The sequence below is a fragment of the Photinus pyralis genome, unplaced genomic scaffold (genome assembly GCF_008802855.1).
Source record: "Photinus pyralis isolate 1611_PpyrPB1 unplaced genomic scaffold, Ppyr1.3 Ppyr1.4_LG9, whole genome shotgun sequence".
NCBI lineage: Eukaryota > Metazoa > Arthropoda > Insecta > Coleoptera > Lampyridae > Photinus > Photinus pyralis.
This window is the reverse complement of record NW_022170878.1, coordinates 5,003,802-5,010,594: the sequence shown is the minus strand read 5'-3', so window position 1 is coordinate 5,010,594 and position 6,793 is coordinate 5,003,802.

Below are 6,793 nucleotides of genomic sequence, written 5' to 3'. Positions count from 1 at the left end.
TAACCGTGAAACAGGAGGGCAATCAAGCGAAGACGCTGGCCCAAACCTAACAATAACCAGGTTCACCACCCAATGATTAACTAAAAAGTGAGTTGCCTTCTAGCCGCGATTAAAGAAAAGTACCTGACATGTTGTGACGAATACTCTACGCATACTGTTCAAACGTCCCCTGCTACTCGAATTCATTCATTAATTAAGGTAGTGTTTTAATTTGCTTGTGATTAACATAGTTTGGGTTTTATTCAAGGCCAAGGTTTTTCTCAAGTCGCGCTCTTTTGCGCCTTGGTAGTCTGCTTTTGCGAGAGTGCGGCACCTTTAGGTTTTGCTTGCTTTGCTTTTAATGTACCACATCCAAATTTGGGGTTTTTCAGAATAAGTTTATAATAAATAAACTCGCAGACATTACAGTGTTTTATTTGAGTGTTCCTGCCCGACTGGGTCCCGAGTCATTGTATTAGCTTCGTGTAACGTAAGGGGGCCCTACCGTAGACGATCCAATCACGTGCCATTCTTTTGTTTGAATTTTAGGCGGGAACCGTGTTTTGATAGACAGATTGCAACGTTGCCACTTTTCCGTGAAATCTGTCATTTTCATTTCGAGCCTGGGGGTGGGTTAAGATCAGTACAACATGTGTGTTCATGGTCTTTGTCTTGTAACCGGCTGAAGTCTAAAGTACGGCTGGTCTTGAAATATTTTGTTATACCTTAATCATTGCTGTGTGCTTTTGCTTTGTTATATCAGGTGAGGTATTTGCTTTATCCAATTAATCTATAAAGGTGTGTAACTTGAATGCAGATGGTAACCCTTTATTTATGTACCTACTTACTGAATTCAATCACTTGTACCTTTAATGTGTAACCTTTGTTGGTATTGGCAATCATGTTTCATTGTCGGTAGGGCTGTATCTGTGCTTTACATACTTGCATGTGTACATATTTAATTTGTGTATTGTGCTTTTTAGTCACTCTCGATTATTCCATTGCATTTCATTATATTTGCTTATTTGGGACTGTGAGTAATCAAGAGGGAAGTGTGCTTGTTTAGAGGGGATCGAGCTATTCAAGTTTATACGGCCTTGGTGAACCTAACACTAACATTTTCACTCGTTCCGAACCCAACAACTTTAGCCCACGTCTACAGGCACTCCACTGGGCCTGGGTACTCCTCCCGCCCGGCGAGGTATATTTGACATCTCTTAGTTTTGTCCGATGTATGTGTTGTAATACCTGGGGAATGGCTCGATCCCATTTTGGTTACTCATAGCGTGTTTGTAGTAGTTACCCCGGTTTCGAGAGGGCCCAAAAGTGCTGTACATTGGATGTTGTTCATTATAGGACTACTCCGAATTAGGTTTTCCTGCAGTTTTCCTAATTCGTAAGGTAAATGCCGGAGTAGTATAGAACCACTTAAGACCCTCTGCAGGGGCACCGTTTTGGTATTAGCTGCAATATAAACTTAATCAACTATTGCTTTTGGTGTTCCTTACCCATAAAACGCCCTCAGTGCCTGCTGAGAACCCAGTTATTACACAACGTAGGTGTCCTACATGACGATCACGATCTTTGTGCACTCGGAGTGGCCCCAGAGTGACAGATTCTCGCAGGAAATGTAAGCGAGAATATTCAAATAGGCAGCCATGTTAGTTTGGCATTCCCGCTACTACCGAATGTGATCCAAGATTCCAGTGTGACTTGAAGTTGGCGTTAGCTACCAAGATAGTAGGAGGCTAAGATCATCACAAGTTTATTATGCGAAATTTAAAGAAAATGCAATTTTAAAATTTAAGATTGGCAGTTACGCCCTCTGTTGGTCATTTTTAGAACTTGAAAATATTTTCCAGCGATTCTTCATGATCGATTTACCCAATAATTTTTTTTACCCCTAAGTCATACGCCGAACGGTTCCCGAGATATGGCCGAGGAACAGTCTTATTGGGTCACCCGGTATGTTGGTTGGTTTATTTCTAACAGAAAATATTTTAGGGCCCCCTTCTAATAATTCAAACTATTTGCTTAAAATTCGTTAATTTCCGCTAAGGCCGCTTCGCAATTTTTAAAAGTATTATGTTCGTATTTGTATTTTGATTCAACATAGGGAAATTTACGCATGTACCGCTTCATACAGAACGTGAACGCAAATATGTCTAGAGATAAGGGCGATGAACGTGCGCATTTCGATTAAAAACGTGGGTCGGTTAGAGCGGTTTGTGGGGGGGATCTTAGCCCGCATTCGAGGTTAGACTTTCAGAGAGTGAGCGCGAGAAATCGTTGTCGCGTAATTGTGAAGATTCGTCGTTCAACTTTAATAAGTAAAACGCGTAATTACTAGTGAAAATTTGTAAAAATTAACAGCTTAATTTCGGGTAAAAACATATAAAGTGGCGCGTTTAATCAAATCTGAACTTGTACAAAGTGCGAGTTACGGGCGTGTAATTCTACCTAAAAGGAATGACATAAAACGGGCGTTTTGTGGTAAGGCCATTTGTTTAGGCAGAGAGAAGGAGCTGGAGGAGGGATCTGTGGAACGGTTATGCGAATACTTTTACGTACACCAAGCAGATGGCGGAACCGGAAAAGATGGAGGAAGTGTTTCCCTGTGCTATCGTACGGCCATCGATAAGTAAGTTGTTACATCTGGTTTACCGCCCCCTCCTTACTTTTTTTAGGTCTTTAACTTCTAAAGAAAGCTTCTAAAACCCAAAGGAAGAGGGAAGAACCTTTCACGCTAATAAAGTTGGCACCTTCGTCCCAAATTTGAAATCTGTGCGTCTATTACTTGGTACTAATTAAACACTAACTTGTACCCACAAAAGCAACTGTCTTGGCGGTTTCCAGGAAAAGTAATTGATTTCTTGTACCCCCCCCCCCCCCATGATCCATCGCTGCTACGCTCTCCCCCAAAAGGTTTAGGACAATCAACATGCTTATGATAATTTTGCAGGAGGGTGTCAACCAAACTCACTTTTCTGGGAGATATTACATAAATTAGTTTTAATGGGGGGGGGGGGTACATACTCCGGAAAAGGTAATTGATCCCCCCTCCGGTGCACTGCTCGCCCCTAAAACGTTTACGACCGCCAACATGCCTATATGATTATTTTGTAAGGGAGTGTCATCAAACTTTCCTTTCCTAGGAGATATTCGTTGCGTAAGAGTTCTAAGGGAGGAAGAACATAGCACCGAGAGAGATGAGGCTCTCCCTCCTCTCAGCAAAAGGAGATTTGATGACAAACGTCATGGTAGTTCTCGGGACAAGGTAATGCATTTTTAGTGTGTGCTGGGGGGTATTGAATACCCCCCAAGACCCTTCGGTGCTACTATCTCACCTAAAACGTTTACGACAATCAAAGTGCTTATGATTATTATGTTGAGGGTGTAATCAAGGCCCCCCCTTCATCAAATCTCTCTTTGCTGATCCACACACAGGAGTTCTAAGGGGAGTGGGGGGGGGGGACATAGCACCGGGGGTCGAGGGGCATGGAATACCCCCTAGTAAAGGAAGATTTGATGACAACTGTCAAGGTAGTTCTTGGAAAAAGATTGATTCTTTGTACCTTGGGAGGTATTCATTACTCCCCCACATCCCCGATGCTACGCTCTCCCCTAGAACGTTTCGAGCAATGAACATGCTTATGATTATGTTGCAGGGAGTGTCATTAAACTGTGCTTTTCTGGGAGCATGATAGTTACTCCTTATTTGCGCAACTTTTCCTTAATTTGGCCCATCGTTTTATCTTCCATGGTTTCGGGGATCCTCATCATAGACATCTTTATCTAGGACATAATCCTAATGCGGCAAGATACTTTTTTGTGTTCTCCACACTCATTGTAGACATAACAAAATCAAAACACAAAAGGCATGATTATGTTGGATGTCGTATAGAAACACGAATAAGTAGAAGACCTATGTTCGTTCTGGACCAGGAAGTGACGTCACACCAATCAGAGACGAGCACGTGACGTCACAGCCAATCAGAGACGAGCACGCCCCCCTATGCCCCTCCCCTTGGCCAATGGGATACGGTAGGCGGAGCCTTTAGGGACCGCCCCCTGTGGCGTCACAGCCAATGAGCGGTGTGGTCGGCCATTTTGGATCGAGCGCCATTTTATTAGTCACCAAATCCGCCATCTTGGATTGGTCGCCATTTTGTTAGTTTCTAATTCCGCCATCTTGGATCGGTCGCCATTTTATTAGTCACCAAATCCGCCATCTTGAATCGATCGCCATTTTATTAGTTTCTAATTCCGCCATCTTGGATCGGTAGCCATTTTATTAGTCTCTAATCCCGCCATTTTGTTGGGCGCCATTTTATTAGTCACTAAATCCTCCATCTTGGATCGGCCGCCATTTTATTAGTCTCTAATCCCGCCATATTGTTGGGCGCCATTTTTGACCGTCTGTCTGTCTGCCTCTCTCGCTCCATCCGCCATCTTGGATGATATTTTGGACTCGCGTCATCGGTCACGTGATTGCTATAGACAAAAATTTTTGTTATCTGCGTTGGGAATCGAACCCACGATACCTGAAATAGAAAGCTAGCGCGTAACCAAATGAGCCACGCAGACTTTGAGAGATTCTATAGTTAGAGGTTGAAGTCAATGAAAAAACAGGTGCCGTGACATGGCCCCAACTTATAATTCTCCGAGACATGTAAGGGGGGCCCTATTACCAATGTCATGCTCCATTCTAACCTGTAAATACATTTCGTGGCCCCCAGGCCTATAATGAGGCGATGGTTGCTCGCTCTCGGGGTGAGTCGTAAGGATGAATGGTAGGAAACTGTAACGCATTTATTCACATTTCAACCTTATTGCAGGTAGGTAATCATAAGGATGAAGGGCAGGAAACTGTAACGCATTTATTCATATTTAAACTTTACTACATGCCTTATGGGTAGGTAATTTTTATGTAACTACAATTTGTACATTAGTCGTTACACCTGCAGCTCCCATACTAGTTATAAATATAACTTTATTTGCTAGGGTTGTTTTGAAGCACTCTAGTCGATTTTCTGCTTCGAAGTATGTATGGTAACGTTGGGGCAGTATGCACTTGAAGGTTTCGGTTTCAACCACAATTCGATTCGATCTCCAAAGTGTAGAAATCAATTACGTAGTCGATACTTTTAGTCATGGAAATTTAAGATAAAATCTTACTTGCCGATTACCGATTCGGTCCGAAACACTGATCGCGGCATATGTCAACAGCACTCAATTTTTATTATAAATTTATGCTAACACTGCGGGAAGCAATTTCCCCTATCTTTTCGCAAAGTAAGCAAGTTTATTTTGTGTCAACTGCGCTAGATTTTTATAAAAAATTTATGCTTATAATGCGAGAAACCAATTTCATGTGTCTTTTCGCAAAGCAAGCAAATTATTTGCCATACAATTTCCTGTCTCGTATCGCAAGGACAGCTAATATGGTTTATGTGAAATTTTTAAAGGGGGGGCCTCATTACCTATACAAAAACATTTATCTAATCTAACATGTCAATCTTTATGGCCGCTAAGAATTAGTATGTGTTTGTTTATGCAACTTTAAATTAATTCTAGAACTCTTGTTCTGTCTGCCTAAGTACCGAAGATTCTGCAAAAACCGTAGCTCTCGTGGAAGATCAAGATGGTTGAATTTTAGGAAGAATTGTAAATATTTATTATCGCTAGTGAGATCCTTGAAATGATGCTCCCAATCGTATGCGGGAGTGGATAGCAAAAAACAAAACAAAACAAAGAATTAGATATTTATTTATATCTGAAAGAATAACGAAACGTAACATTACTAGAGCATTTAGCTACTAACATAGATAATCCAAGAAGCACGATCTAATTCCAGATCCATAAAAACGACGAACCTGAGCCCCCTATATACTCTGCTTTCAATTAAAGTGGATCGGGGTATGGCTCCCAGCCCCAAAATTGTGGCCATAATATCCTATTTATAATTAAACTTATTATAATTATTATTATCATGGGCTGCTCATTTTGAACATTTCGAAAACTAGAATGTACGATTTTCAACTGTAACCGAAAACTTAGCGACGACCGGTTGAAATTGTTGTACATAGGTACCGATACTCTCCTGTATGAGATGACATCTGATGATGCATAATAGAAAATCATGCATTCTAGTTTTCGAAACTTCCGACATTGATCGCACCACCAAGACTAGTTTGGAAACCAATATCCAGTCTCCTTTCGACACCAGGATGGTGACTGTGATGGATGTATGAGGCTTTAAAACATCAAGAAAGGGATTTTTACCGATGTAGGTATAACTTTTAAGCAGCACTTTAGGATTAATTTCCCTTAATTTAAAGAAAGTCTATTCGGCCAGTTGCACAAAAAATAAAATAATCCAGGATTATTGTTTAATCCGGTATTAAGACATTTTGATTGACTTTATACTGTAGTATGCAGCCAATCAAATGTCAAAATTCTTGTTTAAACTCAGATTTGGAAATAATTTCCTGCAACCGGCCGATTGAGTGGTTTGAATAATGAAGATGTAGCCTGATTCATGCAAACTATTAATGTAGAAAAACACCATAACATCCGCGAATGTTATGAATTTAGACGCTACTTTTTCTGATAATAAATACTATTTTATCCCCATCTGTCTAAACTAAGGTAAAAGTTAGAACTTGTCTTGTGGAAATCAAAACTAAGTTACATTTCTGGGTTCAGAGTCCAGAGACACCAAACCGATTAGCAAATGTGTAGATATTATATGGATTGATACCTATTGCATACGATGACGTGATGCTTCTTGTCAGCATTACAGAAGCATATC